Here is a 22,979-nt window from a genome sequence, read left to right on the forward strand (position 1 = left end):
CTGCAGACCTAATGCCCTCATCAATGCTCCCCGCAAAGAAACTTGCTACATGTCAACTAACTCTTAGCTGGCACCAATGGCCTGGCTGTCTGCCCTGCTGCTGGAAAGACTCTAGACTGGAAAGTTACAGACATCCCTCTTTGGAGTAGCAAACTGTGGAAACAAATCGAGGCTGCTGACGGGCAGCTGGTGTCACAGATGCAGAAGCCCTTGGTAAGGATTCTCTGATGAGACTGGCTGGAATCAAACTGCTTGATAGATCCCTACCTGAATCCACACCCAGGTTTTGGGGTGCCTTAAGCCCAGGCAGGGGAATCCCAGAGGAGCAAGAGTGGTAAAGTCACTGCTAGTGCTGAGATACTTAAGGTTTTTGGTTTTCTTCCAAATGCATCTGCTGCTATTTACTTTTCCGAATCTTCAGATGGCTGCTCCACACATGCCATCCAGGGTCACAGCTGCATTCGGTGAGATAGACAAGTCAGGATGTGCTTGTTCCATCTCATCCAGAACTGGAACCAAGGGGAGGATTTTAGCAGGTGGAGAGGAGGCAAAAGGGCATTTCCAGGAGAACTGCAGCACCAGGCAAACCACAAAGCTGAGAACACAGGACAGGCTCTGGGGGCAAGAAGAGTTCATCTGGTTGGGTCCTGAGTGCTCAAGGAGAGCAGCAGGTGAGAAATCTGACAGAAGGGCTTGGCCTTAGCATGGGGCCCCAGGAGAGGAGTGTGGGCTTTGCTGGGCAGTGTCCCCGGGAGTCCCAGAGGGGATCCAAGCTGAGCAGTAGCTATGGCAGAGCTGTACTGCAGGGCCCTGCATGTTGTCCCTTCATCCGGAACGCTCTTTCTTCTGCTCTTCCCCCAGCCAACTCTTTCTCATCCTTCAGGTTTCAGTGTAAGTCTCTTTCCTCAGGGAAGCCTGCCTGGCCACCCACCACCTGCTCAGCTCAGACCATGGCTCCCACAGAATACCAGATTTTTCCTTCCTGGTCCTTAACACGTTGTCAATTGTTTACTTAGTCATTTGCAATGATTTATATCACATCCATTTTCCCTGTCAGCCTGTGAACATGTTTCTTGTTTATTGCTAAGGGCATTTGATCAGCAAACTTGCAGGGAGAATGTGCTCGCTGTCCACCAGGGCATTAGGTGCCAACATTCCCAAGGACGAAGTATGTGACCTTCCCCTATGTTGTTAGCTTGTTGCCTGCACAGACCCTGCAGCCCAGTGTTAATGGTCTAGTTGACAGGGGTTGTGTGTGGAGTGGAAGGAGAAGGGGCAGGTGGCAGAAAGACTGGGTCAGAATCCACTATAATAGGCAAAGGAGTTCCTGGCCATGCTGTAACCAGTGCCTGAGGGGTGAGGCTCCACTCAGAGTGAAGCAAACACCACCCAGACCTTTCTGAGATCCTGGGTATTGGGGAGCCCCAACACAGGACCTTCTGACCTTCGCCCACATCCTGCAGGCTGCAGCGAGCCAGGCTGCCCAGTGCTCCTCTGGCAACTCAGAGGTACCATCACACTGGTGGGAGGAAGGGAACTGAGTGCCTCTTGAGCCAGGACAGAGCTGGGACTTCAAGTCACTATTTCCAACACTATTAGCACATGTGGTGAGGGCCTCGGGGGTGCAAGGCTCACTCTGGGGTCACCGACTTGGGGACATGGCAGGGCCAGGACAGGGACTCCAGGTATGTCTGCTTTGAAGCCCCGCGGAACTCCAGCAGGCCCCGTGCCTCTCAGGAACCACCTTGGGGAGGGGGAATCCAAATTCAGGGGCCACCTCAGGCAGCTCCTTCATCATCCTCTGTCTTCCACACCTGGAGCTCGTTTATGCCAAGGCCTTGGAAGAAGATAATCCAGGATGAGGACACAGCGTGCAAACCACCCGGCTGCATCCCACGCAGCCTCCTCCTGCTGCTTCACCTGTGTTGCACCCGCCTGCAATTCTAGTCGGTTCTATTTGGTTTTTGCTTGATAGGCCTTCAATGTCTGGCAATGTCTGTCGGTAATTACAGCCCACAATTCCCTAGCAAATTTATTTTTCGTCCCTAGGAACGAATTATTTCACAGACTTCAAGAACAGTAAATTGCTTATTCCTAGTGGGTTCTAAGGCATTCAGAGATGGGTTACACAAAGCCATGCTCATCCTCACTGTGGGAACCCTAGGTTCTTTCCAAGCATCCCCGTCCTCTCCCACTCATCAGGAGCTATGGGCCTCCGTCAGAGTGTGGCCCCCAGCTGGCCAGGCCACAGACTGACCAAATCCTGTTGGATCATTTCAGCTGGAGATTCTTAAATGGAGGGGAAAATGTGTGATTTAATGGAAAACTATGAATTGCTTAGATCACACCCTTTGGGGGTATCTCACTGTGTGCTGTTTTACAGCTCTGTAAGTTGTAAATGACTGACAGCAAACAAAATAAGTCTTGCCTATGGACATGCACATAAATTCTCTCTGGTGAAGGGATGACCCCGCCAATGTGGAGAAACCAGTTTGGGATCCACTGGTAAGTTCATTTTAATATTCCTGATGTATAAACGTGCCTATTCTTCGGATTCTCCTTTGAACATGTTGAAACATCCTGTAGGTTTCTGCCAGACAAGGTGTCAGAGCCCTGGCAGCGGAGAGCGATTGGCTCACAGGCGGTAAAACAATGTACTGACAGCAGAATAGGTTTGAAGAGGAAAGTTTTATTAAACAGAAAGAACACTGCAGCAGAGTACAACAGGGGACTTCAGCAAAACAGGACTGAGCGTGCCAAGGTGGATTTTCCTTAGGGATATTTATGGACCTTAAAGCAGGAACTTAAGGGTAATTTGGACCATATTAGCCACGTAGGTAATTTGGTGCCTTGATGTCGGCAAGGGTTGCACAATGAGTTCCGACATACATACATTCCGGAGATGCATTAGAAATCCTAGTTACTTATACATTTTTTAGAAAGAAGCCTGGTGTCAGATGCTGGCTTTAGGAAATAGGAAAGTCTAATTACTTGTGAGTTCCTTGAAGAGTTTTGCCTCCAGATGGTCCTGCTTCATGGACACCACGTGACCTTTGCTAGTCTCGCTTTCCTCACTAATAATAAGCTGAATCAAGTCTTTAACAAGGTTGGTTTTATAACTGCTTTAGAATCGTAATTTTACTTTTTGTTGAGAAGTATCATTTAACAGAAACTTAAGCAACCCCAGAGTTTCTGATGCATTGAGTCCGGGGTGGAGCCCAATAACATGATGTCTACCAAGCCCATGGCTCAGGCTTTGAGGACTCTGTGTCATCTGAGGGTGTTCTTGAGGGTGGCAAGGGCTCTGCTGTGAGAGGACATTGTTCTGGGTTAATGGAGTGTCTAAGCCCCTGGAACCCACAGAGTGTCTCCCAGATGCTGAAAGAAACTCTGTTCTGCAGCCAATGGAGGGGGTGGGATGGGAGAATTGGGATCACAGAGCCAATGTCCCTTCCCCAGTGCCCAGTGTACAAGTTGGTCCAGGCTGTGTGCTTTCAACCCATGCAACTACTGCTGATGCCCTTAAAGCTGGGCCTTTCTGAAGTGGACATGAAGCCCAGGAAGGGTAGGTGAGCTAGGACTGCAGCCTCATCACTTCCCCTGGACACTCTTGCTCTTAGCACAGTGTGCAGCTCCAGGCAGCCCTCCCTAGAGCAAAGGGACATGTCACGTCACAGACTGGTTTTCATGACTCTGCAGGACCTGGGACCCTGGGAATGACAGAGAGGTGTCGCTGGGGGACTCTAATCCTGAAATTGCCTTTGCAAAAATTTTAACAGTGAGAAAATTATGACAGTGAAAGAGATGTGATCTATCTAACTTCCATCTTGCCTTTAACCTTCAAACAGCCCTGAGCCATTTCTAGGCATAGGCCAAGTTAACTTTGGGAGACATTTATAGTTTAAATGATAATAGCCCTTCCCCAGAACTAAACCTAAAGCTAATGAAAGGCCACCAGGTTAGGAGGATGTGAGGAGCCTGAATTCTTCTAAGGTGTAAGCCACTGCAGCTATTGTTCCAGAGGCCACAAGGTTTGCAACTCCCCCAATTACTCCTGCAGATAACATTACTATTGTAGAACCTAAGGCTGGCTTTTTGATATGTCTTTTCAGGTTTTTGCATCTCTGACCCCCACTGACTCCCACCAGCTGGTCCTGTGGCCCCACCCAGAAATGGTCTTCCTGGCCCACCAAACTATGTTTTAAAAACCCTAGCCTCAGAGTTTTCAAGGAGATCTATTTGATTAATAACTCCATGTCCCATGTGGTGTGGACAACCTTGTGTCTATTAAACTCTTTCTTTATTGCAATGTCGTGGTCTCAGTGAATGGGTTTTTTTCTGTGCGGTGGGCAGGAAGAACCCACTGGGTGGTTACAATTCCACCAGCGGCCTTCGTCACCGGACCAGAGGCCAGGGTGGCCGAAGCAATGGCCTGTCTTAGGTAGGGCTAAACCAGCCCTTGCATGCTGCCAGGAGGCTGGGGTCTTTTTGATTTTTCATAGCCAGACTGTCCATTATCTTGGGCCCCCTCTGAGGAAACTCCTAGGCCCACGAACTGAGATTTTGATACAGGAGCTAGAAAGAAATGATTTAGGCAGATAGTAAGGGCAACGGAGTCCTCAGCAAGGCTTCCCTTTTAACAAAAAGCAGCCGTAAAATAATTTCTTTTCTTTTTTTTTTTTTTGAGACGAAGTCTCACTCTGTTGCGTAGGCTGGAGTGCAGTGGTACAACGTTGGCTCACTGCAATCTCCGCCTCCACCTCCCAGGTTCAAGTGATTCTCTTGCCTCAGCCTCCTGAGTAGCTGAGATTACAGGTGTGCACCACCACGCCCAGCTGATTTTTGTATTTTTAGTAGAGACGGGGTTTTGCCATGTTGGCCAGGCTGGTTTCGAACTCCTGACCTCAAACAATCCACTCACCTCAGCCTCCCAAAGTGCTGGGATTACAGGAGTGAGCCACCACGCCTGGCCAATAATTTCTTTTCTAACAAAAAGCAGCTGGAAAAATTGAGCTGCGGACAGTTAAGTATGCAGGAGTGAATGCCGGCCGCTGTGCCAATAGAAAAGGGCTACCTGGAAGTCAGCTATGTTCAACATAGAGGCTCCATCTTCCGTTTTGTTTGTCACCACGTGTACAGTAAAGAAGCAGGCAACATGGCACCAGATGCAGAGACCCAGTGGCTGCTTAACAAAAGACTGGGGAAGGGTGACCAGATTTTTGCATGCTATGCAAATAGAACACTTGGTCTGATCAATCTTTCATGACCTACGTAAATCAGACACCACCTCCTCAAGCTCATCTATAAAACCTGCTGCATTCCACCATGGAACCAGCAGCCCATTTCTCCAGGACCCCTCTCTCTGCAGCAGAGAGAGCTCTCTCCTCTTTTCTTCACCTGTTACACTTCCACTCTGACTTCACTCTGCGTGTCCGCTTCACACTGCCCCTTTGTTTTTATTTCTGCTGGGATTTAGGGGCAGAAGCCTTATGTGACCCATCATAATGTTACAGTAGGCAGACAGGAATGAGTAGGGCAGGAGAGGGCTCTTCCCCCACCCACTAGGAATGTCAGGTGATAATTCAGCAATTATCACATTACCTCTCTAAAAGTGATAAATTGGCAGCTGGCGCCAGGGAGGGGCCATTTCCTGATGGTCCACACCTGTTGCACTAAACTAGTCATTGAATGCAGACGCCAGGGAGAAGCAACTTCCTGGGCATGCGCATTGAGAGACAAAATGGCAGCATATGACCTTCCAGGGGCACTCCACCAGAAAAGGGAAGAAAGCCTCAGACAGGTACGTGTACAACTTCCTAAACACACTATGTATGCTCACCTCTCAAGCATAAGGGGGACACTGCACGTACGGGCAACTCCTGCTAAGGGAAGAATCATGGGAAAGGGGCCAGCCTATAAAGTCCTAGGAGCAAGGTTAAATATCGCACTTGTTCTTAGAGTCGCCAGCTTGGGACTCTTCCAAGCATACTTTCCTTTCTTTCCTGCTGTAAAGCTTTTTAGTAAACTTCCACTCCTGCTCCGAAACTTGCCTGTCTTTCTGCCTTATACCCCTTAGTCAAATTCTTTCTTCTGAGGAGGCAAGAATGAAGTTGCTGCAGACGTGTGTGGATTCACTGCCGGTAACTCAGATGCTCTCCACCACTAACGATACGGGTCACTGCCAACCCTCCTATAGCAAAAGCCAGGTTAACAAGAAAAAAAAATAAGAAATTTATGTAATCAAATTCTTATGTGACATGGGAGCTTTCGGAAATGAAGACCCAAACACCCAGGGAAAACTGGGTGTTTTTATGCTTAGGTTTGATGAAGAGTGGACAGCTGTGTGAAATGTGGTTGGACAAAGGGTATGATCTAATGGTAATGTCAGAGGCGTTGGAACCAGAGTGACTCCATCTTAAATAGGGGCTAGGTAAAATAAGGCTGAGACCTGCTGGGCCACATTCCCAGGAGGTCAGGCCTTCTTAGTCACAGGATGAGAATAACCCACCCCTTGTTTAGCATATAATCAAGAAATAACTATAAAAATAATCAAGCAGCCCATGCCACTGCTCTGCCTATGGAGTAGCCGTTCTTTTGTCTCTTACTTCTCTAATAAAGTTGCTTTCACTTTATGGATTTGCCCCAAACTCTGTCTTGCCTGAGATCCAAGAACCTTCTTTTGGGGTCTGGATTGGGACCCCTTTCTGGTAACAATAATAGGCAGAGTGGGGAAACCCATAGCCTGCCTGTGTGTTCAGATTATTAGCCTCTCTGTGCAGCTTTTTTTTGAGAAATAAAAATAAAACTCTAAGCCTCCAAATGACTGAACAGGCCCCCTCTGGGCCAACGGGACTCAAGAGAATCCATGAAAGCTGATTTCATGACGATGACAGGATGGGAAGTCAGACTCGCCTCAATGTTTTACCCCCTTCCTTGCTAACTACCATTAAGCTTTCTTTTCTAAGGAGTAAACAAACCAGCCCTTTCAAAAGGCTCCACATTGATAATGTTGATTACTAGCTTATCTTCCCAGGTACAGAACAAAGGTGAAATGAGATTGATCATCCCTTCATCCCTCCCTGAGACAGAGGCTTTCTCTATTCCCATTTTCTTCCAATGTTCACTTCATCTTACATAAAATGTAGATTTACTGGGCACATACACAAGTATGTAATCATTCAGCTCACTGCCACCCGCCCCCACACCTTTTAAGGAAAATGTATAAATACAAAACCTCCTGAGAGCGTCTTTGGAAGAAAGAGCCACAGATGCATCCGTGACTCGAGTTTTTCACAGGTGCATGCCTCAAGCTGGCTCCATAAACTTCAATGATCTGAGACCTATGCTTCAATCACTCATTTTGGCTCCCAGGTATAGGGCAGGACTATTTTGGAATGAGGGGACAGGAGAAGGGAGAGAATGACCTTTCTAGGTTTTATGGCTTGCTTTGGGGGAAAGGGGTTGTAGTTTCTAGGATCCATCCTGGGGAAGCTGAATTCTGGTTCCTATGACTTGCTTCAGGGAAGAAGAGGAGAAGGAGATGGGAGGGCAGGAGAAGATCAGAAAGAACTTGCTACTATGACCGTCCAGTTTCCTTTAGTTCAAAGTCTTCAGCATGCCAAAGCCCCATGCTTCAGGGTATTGTTTTCTGAGCCCCAGCAGGGTCAAGTGCATCTTCCTGGCCCATCCATTCTGTTATCTATGGTCAGCTTGGCTTTGGCCACCTGAATCTGCGGATTCCAACATCCTGCAGGTCTTCCTGGATCTGCCCATATCCTGTTGACTGCTGGGGCTAGATGGGCAAAGCCAGGTTGCCCCTAGCCACAGGAGCCCTGCCCAGGCTGGCACTTCCCCCCGGACTGGTGGTGAGCCTCAGTGCTGGGCTGGCTTTTAAAATGTGTGGTCGGTGTGAGCAGTGGCTTGTTTCACCTCTGTGCATATCAGACTCTGAGGAAATCACAGCCTAATACGCTCCACTCACCCCTGTACCTGCAGTCTCCTCGGTACAAGCAGAGGTAGAAAGCCCAGCCTCACCCTGCTGCCTGGCACACAGAAAATGCTTAGTAAATATTTGCTGAACAAACGAATGAGGAAGTCCCCAACCTGCCATCTGACAGAGGCCACCCAGAGCCCTCTGCCTGTCAGGGCAGGGGACTGCCTTCGGCATCTTTTATGGCTACATCCTTTATTTAACTGAGGAGCAGACCGAAGCCTGGGGGGCAGGTGATTGACAGAAGGTGTCATAGCATGTTAAGGACAGTGCCTGGCCAGATGGGGCCTCTGATCCCCTCTACCGATGCAAGTGAGGCCCCCAAAGGCCGAGGCTCATTCTTTACCCCAGACTTGAGCTGGGCATGGGGACTGGGGGGTAGTAGATGGTCACCCCACCCTGTCCTCCATCCCTTTCTTGTTCCCTCCCCTCATTTCTTTCCTGCTTCATTCTCCACCTCAAACCAAGCACCACACCCCCACCACCACCCCCACATCCCATGGGCCTTCCTTGTTTACCACAAAGGGAGGGGCTGGCCCACCCACCAGCCGTAACAACCTGTGGGCACAGCTTTGCAGGGCCCCACTCGGTTCTCCCAAAGCCAAAGTTTTAGCAAAATGTTGTTTATAACCCCCGAGGCTCAGATTCTAGCTCTGCCTCCACATGTGAGCTGTGTGACCTTGGCCAAGTCCCTCTGCAAATCTGTCATCTCCATCCCTGCATTAGGGCTGGGGAGGCCCAGGGGAGACCCATGTATGAAGGCTGGGGGAACCTCAGGTTCTTTATAAGTTATTGTAAGGATCGTTAGCAACAGCAGAAGCACGTGCAGATCCCCATGCCTCCACAGCGGCAGACTGGAGTTCTCAGAGGCACCTTGTGACTTGCAGCCTTTTTGGTTCCCCCAGGAGAGCCAGGCTGGGAATCTCCCAGTGCATTTCTCAGCCCATTTTTCTCTCTTGAAGCTGGAGCTGGGGCTGAGACTTTGGGGGCCTGGACTCCCAAAGGAAGGGTGTTATACTCTGGTGCAGATGGCGAGGGAGCCCAGTGCTGGCCCTTCTCACCTTTTGGGGTCTGCTGCATACTTCACAGATGCTTTGGGTCAGGGACTACCCAGCCTACCAGCCCTGCTGACACACGGCACAGGGTCCTGGAGTTGAGGGCACATCCTTCCTCCAGGGCAGGGCCGGGCAGGGAAGGCAGGTGTGGACCTGATAGCCAAGGAGCCAGGACACTGGTGCAGACATGGGACATGTCCCCACCTGTGTCTTCTCCACATACTGTTTCCTAGGCCCTGGCATGTCCTGTCCTGAACAGAGGAGGAGGAGGAAACTGGAGCATGGCAAGTTCAAATAATTTGCCCAGGCCGCGGTGCAGTGAGCAGGGAGATGAAGATTTGAACCAGGTCTGTTGCTCCAAGGACTGGACCTTTTCTGGTACAGAAGGGGCTGCCTTTACACAGGCACCTCCTGTGGCTGGGAAGATGTTTGTTTTAGACATCTGGTCCTGTTGCCCCAACTCTGCTCTGGGACACCTCATAGCAACAGTCTTGTGACCTGGGACAAAATACTAACTCTTCTGGGACCTCAATTTTCCTTGTAAAGGGAGGTGATGGAAATAATAACTGCTTCTTAGAGTTTTTATGATAATTTTCCTTGTAAAGGGAGGTGATGGAAATAATAACTGCTTCTCAGAGTTTTTATGATAATAATTCCTTGTTATTCTTAGTAACAGTAGTAGTGACGTCAAAGCTCACATCCACCAAGTGTGTTTACTTATATTAAAGCAGGCAATGTGGGGGGCAGAATAATGACCCCTCAAAGACGTCCACATCATAACTTATGAATATGTTAGGTTATATAGCAAAGGGATTACATTTGTTGCAGGTGAAAGTGAGGTTACTAATCAGCTGGCATTACGAATGGGGAGATTATCCTGTATCATCCAGCTGGAGCCATTATACTCACAAGGGTCCTTAAAGTGGAAGAGAGAGAGGCAGAAGAGGAGATCAGAGTGATGCAAGGTGAGATCTCAACCTGCTCTTGCTGGCTTTGAAGACAATGAAGAGGCCGGGCGCGGTGGCTCAAGCCTGTAATCCCAGCACTTTGGGAGGCCGAGACGGGCGGATCACGAGGTCAGGAGATAGAGACCATCCTGGCGAACACTGTGAAACCCCGTCTCTACTAAAAAATACAAAAAACTAGCCGGGCGAGGTGGCGGGCGTCTGTAGTCCCAGCTACTCGGGAGGCTGCGGCAGGAGAATGGCGTGAACCCGGGAGGCGGAGCTTGCAGTGAGCTGAGATCCGGCCACTGCACTCCAGCCCCGGCGACAGAGCAAGACTCCGTCTCAAAAAAAAAAAAAAAAGAAGACAATGAAGAAGGTCATGAGCCAAGGAATGCAGGCAATCTCCAGAAGCTGGAAAGGGAAAGGACAGGTTTTCCCCTTGAATCTACAGAGAGGAATGGCGCCCTCTTGCTTTTAGCCCATGTCGGACTCCTAGCCTCAAGAACTGCAGGATAATACATTTGTGGTGTTTTAAGCCACCAAGCTTTTGGTAACCTGTTACAGCAGCCATAGAAAACCAACATGGAAGGTAATGGTGAAGGCCCTTTGTAAACAATCATGATGATAAGGTGTGCTACAGAGCTCATAAGATGAGACTCCGCGTTATATGTACACAGCAACTCTAAGATATGTCCCAACCTTGGGAACATTAAAATACTTAAAAATGTTAAGTAAAAGGGGAGACTCATGATTCCAGACAAGATGGAATAAACATACCTCTCCCTGTTTGTCCTGCTAAGGATAACTAAAAACTATGGGCATTATATATATGAAACAAAATAAAAAGATGTTAAAAGGTGGTGAGAAGAAGGCAGACCAGGGAGGGACTCAGGACCTTATGAGCAATAGGATTGTGAATTCCCTGAGGGCGTGTGTGTGTGTATGTGTGTGTGTTGTTGTGTTTTGTCTTATATACCTGGAGTGGATGCTAGAGAAGCCTGCAGCCTGGAGACACCAATGAATACAGACAGAAGAAGCTCCAAGAGCGGCTCACTCCCGGTATTAGTTCATTCTCATTCTGCTATAAGGACATACTCGAGACTCAGTGATTTATAAAGGAAAGAGGTTTAAGTGACTCACAGTTGTGCAGGGCTAGGGAGGCCTCAGGAAACTTACAATCATGGCAGAAGGGAAAGCAAACATGTCCTTCTTCACATGGTAGCAGGAAGGAGAAGAATGAGAGCTGAGCTAAGGGGGAGACCCCTTATAAAACCATCAGATCTCGTGAGAACTTACTCATCATCCTGCCAATAGCATGGGGGAAACCACACTCATGATTCAATTACCTCCCACTGGGTACCTCCCACAACATGTGGGGATTATGGGAACTATAAATCAAGATGAGATTTGGGTGGAGACACAGCCAAACCATGTCACTCCCTCTAGCTTAAGGACCAGGAAGGAGGCAGTCTAGAACTTATCAAACCAAAAACCAGTAAAATCTGAACTAAATTTAAAAAGATAAGTAACAGATACTGATACTGACACAACACACATTTTAGAATTATCTGACAGGAATTTTAGAGGAGCCATCATAAAAATACTTCAGTGGGCAATTATGAACACACTTAGAACACATGAAAAAAATAAGTCTCAGCAAATAAATAGAAATTTCCAGCAAAGATACTGAAGATATAAATAAGGACAAAATGGAAATTTTAGAACTGAAAACTTATAACCGAAATAAAAAATCTCAACAAATAGGCTCAATGGAACAATGGAGAAGGGAGGGGAAAATATTGAATTTCAAATAGATCAGTAGCAATTACCCAATTTGAACAATAAAGATAAAAACAGGCTTATAAAAGAAAGAACAAGAACAGTGCCTCAGGGACATGCAGGACTATAACAAAAGAGCAAACATTTGTGTCACTGGAGTCGCAGAAGGAGATGAGGAAAAGCATGGAGCTGAAAAAGTGTTCAAAGAAATAATGGCTAGAAATATCCCAAATTTAGAAAAAGACATAAATCTATAGATTCGAGAAGCTGAGTATTTGAGGTCCGGAGTTCAAGACCAGCCTGGCCAACATGGTGAAACCCTGTCTCCACAAAAATACAAAAATTAGTTTGGTGTGATGGTATGTGCCTGTAATCCCAGCTATCCAGGAGACTGAGGCAGGAGAATCACCTGAACTTGGGAGGCAGAGGTTGCAGTGAGCCATGATCATGCCACTGTACTCCAGCCTGGGGGACAGAATGAGATTCCCTCTCAAAGAAAACAAAACAAAACAAACAAACAACAACAACAGAAAAAAACCAAAAAAAAAAAAAAAGAAACTGAGCAAACCTCAAACAGGATAAGCCCAAAGAAAGCTACATCAAGAACATCATAATCAAGATTTTGAACATGAAAGACAAATGTTTAAAACCATGATATCAGTGAGAGAATAATGACACCTTGCCTATAAAGAAAAAATAATTCAAATGACAGATAATTTCTTATTGAGAACCACAGAGGCCAGAGAAAGTGGCAAAACATTTTTCAAATGCTAAAAGTAAAGAACTGTTAACCCAGAATTCTGTGAACGTATCCTTTAGGATACTGGGTAAGTCAACACAATCTCAGATGTAGAAAAACTAAGATAATTTGTTGCCCACAGAAGTATCCCAAAAGAATGGCTAAAAGAAGTTCTTGAAACCAAAAGGAAATGATATAAGAAGGAATCTTGACTCCTACCTTATTTCAGGTACAAAAATTAACACAAAAAGGATCAAAGACCTACATTTAAGAGATAAAACTATAAAACTCTTTTTAAAAACTGTCAACTTTTATTTTCAATTCAGGGGGTACATGTGCAGGTCTGTTGCATGGGTACATTGCATGATGCTGAGGTTTGGGGTATGACTGATTTCATCACCCGGGTAGTGAGTACAGTACCCAATAACTAGTTTTTCAACTCTTGCTCCCCTCCCTTCCTCTGCCTTCAAGTAGTCCCCAGTGTCTATTTTTGCCATCTCTATGTCCATGAGTACCCAATTTTTAGCTCCCGCTTATAGATAAGAACATGTGGTATTTGGTTTTCTGTTCCTGTGTTAATTCGCTTAGGAAAATGGCCACTAGCTGCATCCATGTTTCTGCAAAGGACATGATTTCATTCTTTTTTATGACTGCACAGTATTCCATAGTGTATATGTACCACATTTTCTTGATCCAATCCACCATTGATGGGCACGAGGTTGATTCCATGTCTTTGCTATTGTGAATAGTGCTGTGATGAACAAGAGTACATGAGTCTTTAGGTAGAACAATTTATTTATTTTTTTTGAGTATATACATAGTAATGGGATTGCTGGGTCAAATGGTAGTTATGTTTTAAGTTCTTTGAGAAATCAAACTATTTTCCATAGTGGCTGAACTAATTTACATTCCCACCAATAGTGTATAAGTGTTCTCTTTTCTCTGCAGCCTGCCAGCATCTATCATTTTTTGACTTTTTAATAATAGCCATTCTAACTGGTATGAGATGGTATCTACTTGTGGTTTTGATTTGCATTTCTCTGATGATTTGTGATGTTGAGCATTTTTCAACATGTTTTTGACCACTTACACATCTTCTTTTGACAAGTATTGTTCATGTCTTTAGTCCACTTTTTAATGGCGTTATAATTATTATTATTTGCTTGTTGAATTGAGTTCCTTATAGATTCTGGTTGTTAGACTTTTGTCAGATGCATACTTTGTGAATATTTTCTTCCATTCTGTAATTTGCCTGTTTACTCTGTTTCTAGTTTCTTTTGCTGTGTAGAAGCTCCTTACTTTAATTTGGTCTCACTTGTCAATTTTTTTGTTTTGGTTGCAATTGCTTTTGAAGAGCTAGTCATAATATTTTTCCCCAAGGCTGATGTCCAGAATGGTGTATTCTTGCTTTTCTTCTAGGATTCTTATAGTTTAAGGTCTTAAGTTTAAATCTTTAATCCATCTTGAGTTAATTTTTGTGCATGGTGAAAGATGGAGGTCTAGTTTCATTCTTCTACATATGACTAGCCAGCTATCCCAACACCATTTATTAAATAGGGAGTCATTTCTCAATTGCTTATTTTTGTTGACTAAAACTCTTAGAAAAAAACATAGCTGCGCAAATCCTTGTTACTTTGGGTTTGGCAATGGTTTCTTAAATACAACATCAAAAGCACAGCAATCAAAGAAAAAAATAGATAAATTATATTTCATCAAAATGTAAAACTTTTGTACTTCAAAGTATACCATGAAGAAAGTGAAAAACCTAGCCCACATAAGGGGAAAATGTTTTCAAATCATATATTTGATAAATGGCTTGTATCTATAATATATTTTAAAAGTCTTACAATCATAATTGTTTTAATGGGCAAAGTATCTGAATAGACATTTCTCCAAAGAACATATGCAAATAGCCAATAAACAGATGAAAAGAGGCTCAACATTATTAGCCATTAGGGAAAAGGAATTCAAAATGGCAATGCGATACTGTTCCACACCTACAAGGATGGCTATTATAGAAAAAGACAGACAATAACAAGTGTTGGCAAGGATGTGAAGCAATTATAATCCTCATACAGTGGTGGTGGGAATGTAAGATGGTATAGCTGCTTCAAAAAACAGTTTAACAGTTCTTTAAAATGTTAAACATAGTGTTATGATGTGACCCAACAATTTCACTCCTATATACTCAAGAAAAATGAAAATATATGTCTACACAAAATTTGTACATAAATGTTCATAGCAGCATTATTCGTAATAGCCTAAAAGTAGAAAAAACCTAAATGAACAAAACACCACATATTGCCATGTTCCATTTACATAAAATGTTCAGAATAGGCATCCCTACAGAGAAAGTAGATTAATGGTTGCCTAGGATGGGGGGGGGGTGATAGCTAAAGGGCGTGGAGGTATTTTTTGCAGTGATGAAAATGTTCTAAAATGGATTGTGATGATGGTTGTAAAACTCTGTGAATATACTAAAAAAACACTGAATTGTACACTGTGGGCAAATTGTTATATGAATTATAAAGCTGTCACACACACACACACAAAAAAACAAGGAGTCTTGGAACATCAAAAAGGAAGAGAGAGGCCAGGTATGGTGGCTCACGCCTGTAATCCTAGCACTTTGGGAGGCTGAGGCAGGTGGATAACTTGAGCCTAGGAGTTTGAGACCAGCCTGGGCAACATGGTGAAACCCTGTTTCTACAAAAAATACAAAAATTAGCTGGGCACGGTGGCGCATACCTGTAGTCCCAACTACTCAGGAGGCTGAGGTGGGAGTATCACCTGAGCCTGCAAGGTCGAGGCTGCGACGAGCTGGGATTGCCTCACTGCACTCCATCCTAGGCAACAGAGTGAGATTTTGTCTCAAAAAAAAAAAAAAAAAAAAGGAAAGGAAAAGAAAGAAAAAACCCAGAAAGGGTAAGAAGTTCAACTAAATACAGTAGATTTTCCTTTTGCGCTTGAGTTTGCTAGGTTATGTTTGAAGGTTGAAGCAAAAGTTGCTATTTTCTGATGTGTTTCTCAATGTATGTAGAAGAAATAGTGAAGACAATTATATTATAAATGGGAGAAGAGTAAAGAGACTTAAAGGGAGGCAAAGTTTTGTGGGAAGAAAAAAATCACGCCTGGATTCTCAGCATTCCTGTAAAAACCTCAAACACCGGGGACTCAGAAATTAATACTCAACGAAGATAATAAATGTTGTCTTTCCTTCTCCTAGAAACATGTTACTTTTCACATATCATTAGGATTAAGTCTGCAGTCATGTGTTGCCCTAATGACAGAGCTAATAGCTTCCATCCAATAGACCTTATCTTATCTCCCCAAGAGTCAAACAGGTACCATCCAGGATAGGCACCCAGATAATGTTATAACATTATTTTCCTAGGCATTGAAATTTCAAAAGGGATGAAACCCAGGACACAGGGACATTTGTAAACTGGGCTAACACATTGAGCTTATTTAACTTCTAGAGATATGTATTTAATCCAAAGTGTTAGAGTAAGACATTTCTAAGAAGAATCTTTCAGAAGGGGAGAGGGAGGTGGTTGTTTCTTTCTCTTGAACATAAATGGCTAAAATGGACTTTTCTGTGTCCCTCACTTACAATACAGATTTTGTATGTATAGGACATTTGACCTGGATCTTATCACCTTGTCTCAGGGACACACAAGTGTATGCTCATTATTTTTGATAATATAAATAATAAGAAATCTGATTCTGAACCAAAAACCCTATGTGTATACTCACAACACAAACTTTAAAAATGAATGGTAAAAACCTAATAGTGCACTTGAACTGAACATAGACTGTGGCGTTATGTATGAATACTAAAACACCTTGAGCAACTGCTTAAAAAAGATGGTACAAAAGATATGTTCCAAAATGCCATAAGCAAATAAAAACTCTAGAAGGTAGATAAAAATGGAAGCCTCGAACAAAAGCAAGAACAACAACAACAACAACAAAACCAGGAAATTAAAAGTACAGAAAACAACCAGAAAACAAAAAAATAAAGTGGCAGACTTAAGTCTAACATATCACCAATTACATTAAAAGTGAATGATCTAAATATACCAATTAAAAGATGAAGACTGGCAGGCTGAATTTTTTAAATGTTCCGACTATATCCAGGTACAAAAAATTCACTTTTAATATGATAACATGTATGTTGAAAGTAAAAGGATGGGAAAAGTTATACCATGCAAACATTAATTGAAATGAAGTAGCTGCAGCTACATTATCAGATAAGGTAGACTTCAGGGCAAAGAACATTGCTGGAGACAGAGGATCATTATACTTGATCTTAGTCAAAAGGCCAAGAAGCGATGGCAGAGGATCATTACAAATGATTAAAGAGTCAATGAACTAAGAACACATAAAAATCTTTTATATGTATGCACCAATACAGCAAAAACTGAGAGAGCTGAAAGGAGAGGCCAGGTATGATGGCTCATGCCTGTAATCCCAGCATGTTGGGAGGCCAAGATAGGTGGATTGCTTGAGCCCAGGAATTTGAGACCAACCTGGGCAACATGGCAAAACCCCATCTCTACAAAAAAAAGAAAAGTTAGCCAGGTGTGTTAGCACATGCCTGTAGTCCCAGCTACTTAGGAGGCTGAGGCAGGAGGATCATTTGACCTGGGAGGTGAAGGCTGCAGTGAGCTGAGATTGTGCTATTGCACTCCAGCCTGGGTGACAGACTGAGACTCTGTCAAAAAACAATACAAGACAAAAAAATAAAAAACCCTCAAAGGAGAAATAGACAAATCTACAAATATATTTAGAGAATTTACGATTCATAGAACAATTAGAAAATTAACAAGGATATAGGAGAATTCAACATCATCATCAACCAACAGAATCTAATTGACATTTATAGAACACTTTGCCCAACAACAGTAGATTACACACTCTTTTCAAGTGCCCATGGAATATTTATCAAGATAGATATATCCTCGGCCATAAAACCTCAACACATTTCTTTTCTTTTTTTTTTTTTTTTTAACTTTTATTCCAAGTTCAGGAGTACATGTGAAGATTTGTTACATAGGTAAACTTGTGTCAGATTATTTCGTCACCCAAGTATTAAGCCTAGTACCCATTAGTTATTTTTCCTGATCCCCTCCCTCTTCCCACCCTTCGTATTCAGATAGATCCCAGTGTCTATTGTTCCCCTCTATCTATGTGTTCTCATAAGTTAGCTTCCACTTATAAGTGAGAATGTGTGGTATTTAGTTTTCTTTCCCTGTATTAATTTGCTAAAGATAATTGCCTCCAGCTCCATCTGTGTTCCTGCAAAGAACATTGTCTCATTCTTTTTTATGGCTGCATAGTTTTCCACGGTGTATATGTACAACATTTTCTTCAGTTGACCATTGATGGGCATTTAGGTGGGTTGTTGATTCTATGTCTTTGTTATTGTGAATAGTGCTGCATATGCATGCATGTGTCTTCATGATAGAACTATTTATATTCCTTTGGGTATATACAGAGTAATGGCATTGCCAGGTCAATTGATATTTCTGTTTTTAGATCTTTGAGGAATTGCCACACTTTTTTCCACAATGAACTAATTTACACTCCCACCAGCAGTGTATAAGCATTCCTTTTTCTCCACAACCTTGCCAGCACCTGTTATTTTTCACTTTTTATTAATATCCATTATAACTGGTGTGAGATGTTATCTCATTGTGGTTTTGATTTGCATTTCTCTAATAATCAGTGATGCTGAGCTTTTTTTTCATATGCTTGTGGTCACATGTATGTCTTTTGTGAAAAGTGTCTGTTCATGTATATTTCCCACTTTTTAATGGGCTTGTTTATTGTTTCCTTATAAATTTAAGTTCCTTATAGATGCTAGATATTAGGCCTTTGTCAGACGCATAGTTGCGAAAATTTTCTTCCATTCTGTAAGTTGTCTGTTTATTTTGCTGATAATTTCCTTTACTGTGCAGAAGCTCTTTCGTTTAATTAGATCCCATTTGCCAATTTTTGCTTTTGTTGCGATTGCTTTCGGCATCTTTGTCATGAAATTTTTGCTTATTCCTATGTTCAGAATGGTATTGCCTAGTTTGTCTTTTGGGTTTTACCTTTAAGTCTTTAATCCATCTTGAGTTAACTTTTGTATATGGTGTAAGGAAGGGGACCAGTTTCAATCTTCTGCATATGGCTAGCCAGTTATCCTGGCACCATTTATTGACTAGGGAGTCCTGTTCCTATTGCTTGTTTTGTCAGCTTTTTCAAAGATTATATAGTTGTACGTGGGTGGTCTTATTTCTGGGCTCTCTGTTCTGTTCCATTGGTCTACGTGTCTGTTTTTATACCCGTAACACCCTGTTTTGGTTACTGTAACCCTGAAGTGTAGTTCCAAGTCAGGTGGCATGATGTCTCCAGCTTTGTTCTTTTTGCTTAAGATTGCTTGACTATTTGGGCTATTTTTTGGTTCCATATGAATTTTAAAATAGTTTTCCCTAGTTCTATGAAGAATGTTATCATAGTTTATTAGGAATAGCATTGAATCTATAAATTTCTTTGGGCAGAATGGATATTTTAATGGTATCGATTCTTCCTATACATGAGCATGGAATATTTTTCCATTTGTTTGTGTCATCTCTGATTTCTTTTAGCAGTGTCTTGTAGTTCTCATTGTAGACATCTTTCACTTCCCTGGTTAGCTGTATTCTTAGGCATTTTATTCTTTTTATGACAATTGTGAATGAGGTTGAGTTCCTGATATGGCTCTTGGCTTGACTGCTATTGATATATAGGAAAACTTAGTGATTTTTATACATTGATTTTGTATCCTAAGGCTTTGCTAAAGTTGTTTATCAGCTTAAGGAGCTTTTGGGCTGAGACTATGGGGTTTTCTAGGTATGGGATCATGTTGTCTGCAAACAGGAATAGCTTGATTTCCTCTCTTCCTATTTGAATGCCCTTTATTTCTTTGTCTTGCCTGATTGCTTTGGCTAGGACTTCCAATACTATGTCGAATATGAATGGTGAGAGAAGTCATCCTTGTCTTGTGCTGATTTTCAATGGGAATGCTTCCAGTTTTTGCCCATTCAGTATGATGTTGGCTGTGGGTTTGTTCCAGATGGCTCTTATTATTTTGCAAACCTCAACGCATTTAAAATAACTGAAACAAAATAGGTTGTGTTCCTTCACCACGATGGGTTTAAATTGCAAATCAATAACAGAAAAAAATAGGAAAATCACGAAGCATTTGGAAACTAAACAACATACTTCTAAATAATCCATGGGCTAAAGAAGAAATCCCGAAGATGGCCGAATAGGAACAGCTCCAGCCTCCAGCTCCCAGCGTGAGCGACACAGAAGATGGGTGATTTCTGCATTTTCAACTGAGGTACCAGGTTCATCTCACTGGGGCGTGTCGGAAATTTGATGCTGGCCTGCGGGTGCAGCCCGACCAGCGAGAGCTGAAGCAGGGTGAGGCATCGCCTTACCTGGGAAGTGCAAGGGGGAAGGGAATTCCTTTTCCTAGCCAAGGGAAATTGAGACACACAACACCTGGAAAATTGGTTAACTCCCACCCTAATACTGCCCTTTACCAAGGGTCTTAGCAAACAGCACACCAGGAGATTATATCCCACACCTGGCCTGGAGGGTCCCATGCCCATGGAGCATCCCTCATTGCTAGCACAGCAGTCAGAGATCTAACTGCAAGGCGTCAGCAAGGCTGGGGGAGGGGCGCCCGCCATTGCTGAGGCTTAAGTAGGTAAACAAAGCTGCCAGGAAGCTCGAATAGGGTGGAGCCCACCATAGCTCAAGGAGGCCGGCCTGCCTCTGTAGACTTCTCCTTTGGGGACAGGGCATAGCTAAACAAAAAGCAGCAGAAACCACTGCAGATGTAAAAGTCCCTGTCTGACACCTTTGAAGAGAGCAGTGGTTCTCCCAGCATGGAGGCTGAGATCTGAGAACGGACAGACTGCCTGCTCAAGTGGGTCCCTGACCCCTGAGTAGCCTAACTGGCAGACATTCCCCACTAGGTGCAGACTGATACATCACACCTCACATGGCTGGGTACACCCTGAGACAAAGCTTCCAGAGCAAGAATCAGACAGCAACACTTGCTGTTCAGCAATATTCTATCTTCTGCAGCCTCCACTGCTGATACCCAGGCAAACAGGGTCTGGAGTGGACCTCAAGCAAACTCCAACAGACCTGCAGCTGAGGGTCCTGATGTTAGAAGGAAAACTAACAAACAGAAAGGACACCCACACCAAAACCCCATCAGTACATCACCATCATCAGAGACCAAAGGCAGATAAAACCACAAAGATGGGGAAAAAGCAGTGCAGAAAAGCTGGAAATTCAAAAAATCAGAGCGCATCTCCCCCTCCAAAGGAAAGCAGCTCATCACAAGCAATGGAACAAAGCTGGATGGAGAATGACTTTGATGAGTTGAGGGAAGAAGGCTTTAGTCTATCAAACTTCTCAGAGCGAAAGGAAGAACTACATAACCAGGGCAAAGAAACTAAAAACCTTGAAAAAAGAATGGATGAATGGATAACTAGAATAATCAATGCAGAGAAGACCTTAAAAGAACTGATAGAGATGAAAACCATGACATGAGAACTACATGACAAATGCACAAGCTTCAGTAACTGACTCAATCAACTGGAAGAAAGATTATCACTGATTGAAGATCAAATGAATGAAATGAAGTGAGAAGAGAAATGTAGAGAAAAAAAGAGTAAAAAGAAATGAACAAAGCCTCCAAGAAATACAGGATTATGTGAAAAGACCAAATCTACATCTGATTGGTGTGCCTAAAAGTGACGGAGAAAAGGGAACCAAGTTGGAAAACACTCTGCAGGATATCATCCAGGAGAACTTCCCCAACCTAGTAAGGCAGGCCAACATTCAAATTCAGGAAATACAGAGAACGCCACAAAGATACTCCTCGAGAAGAGCAACTCCAAGATACATAATTGTCAGATTCACCAAAGTTGAAATGAAGGAAAACATGTTTAGGGCAGCCAGAGAGAAAGGTCAGGTTACCCACAAAGGGAAGCCCATCAGACTAACAGCAGATCTCTCGGCAGAAATTCTCCAAGCCAGAAGAGAGTGGGGGCCAATGTTCAACATTCTTAAAGAAAAGAATTTTAAACCCAGAATTTCATATCCAGCCAAACTAGTTTCAAAAGTGAAGGAGAAATAAAATCCTTTACAGACAAGCAAATGCTTAGAGATTTTGTCAACACCAGGCCTGCCCTACAAGAGATCCTGAGGGAAGCACTAAACATGGAAAGGAACAACCGGTACCAGCCATTGCAAAAACATGCCAAAATGTAAAGTCCATCAATGCTAGGAAGAAACTGCATCAACTAACGAGCAAAATAACCAGCTAATATCATAATGACAGGATCAAGTTCACACATAAAAATATTAACCTTAATTGTAAATGGACAAAAGGGTCCAATTAAAAGACACAGACTGGCAAATTGGATAAAGAGTCAAGACCCATCAGTTTGCTGTATTCAGGAGACCCATCTCACATGCAGAGACACACATAGGCTCAAAATAAAGGAATGGAGGAAGATCTACCAAGCAAATGGAAAACAAAAAAAAGCAGGGGTTGCAATCCTAGTCTCTGATAAAACAGACTTTAAACCATCAAAGATCAAAAGAGACAAAGAAGGCCATTACATAATGGTAAAGGGATCAATTCATCAGGAAGAGCTGACTATCCTAAATATATATGCACCCAATACAGGAGCACCCAGATTCATAAAGCAAGTCCTTAGAGACTTATAAAGAGACTTAGACTCCCATACAATAATAATGGGAGATTTTAACACCCCACTGTCAACATTAGATCAATGAGACAGAGTTAACAAGGATATCCAGGAATTGAATTCAACTCTGCACGAAGCAGACCTAATAGACATCTACAGAACTCTCCACGCCCCCAAATCAACAGAATATACATTCTTCTCAGCACCACATCGTACTTATTCAAAAATTGACCACATAGTTGGAAGTAAAGCACTCCTCAGCAAACTTAAAAGAACAGAAATTACAACAAACTGTCTCTCAGACCACAGTGCAATCAAACTAGAACTCAGGACTAAGAAATTCAATCAGAACCGCTCAACTACATGGAAACTGAACAACCTGCTCCTGAATGACTACTGAGTACATAATGAAATGAAGGCAGAAATAAAGATGTTCTTTGAAACCAATGAGAACAAAGATACCACAATCACTGGGGCACATTTAAAGCAGTGTGTAGAAGGAAATTTATAGCACTAAATGCCCACAAGAGAAAGCTGGAAAGATCTAAAATTGACACCCTAACATCATGATTAAAAGAACTAGAGAAGCAAGAGCAAACCCATTCAAAAGCTAGCAGAAGGCAAGAAATAACTAAGATCAGAGCAGAACTGAAGGAGATAGAGACACAAAAAACCCTCCAAAAAATCAATGAATCCAGGAGC

This window comes from Trachypithecus francoisi, unplaced genomic scaffold, assembly GCF_009764315.1.
Source record: "Trachypithecus francoisi isolate TF-2019V2 unplaced genomic scaffold, Tfra_2.0 Lachesis_group19, whole genome shotgun sequence".
Lineage (NCBI taxonomy): Eukaryota > Metazoa > Chordata > Mammalia > Primates > Cercopithecidae > Trachypithecus > Trachypithecus francoisi.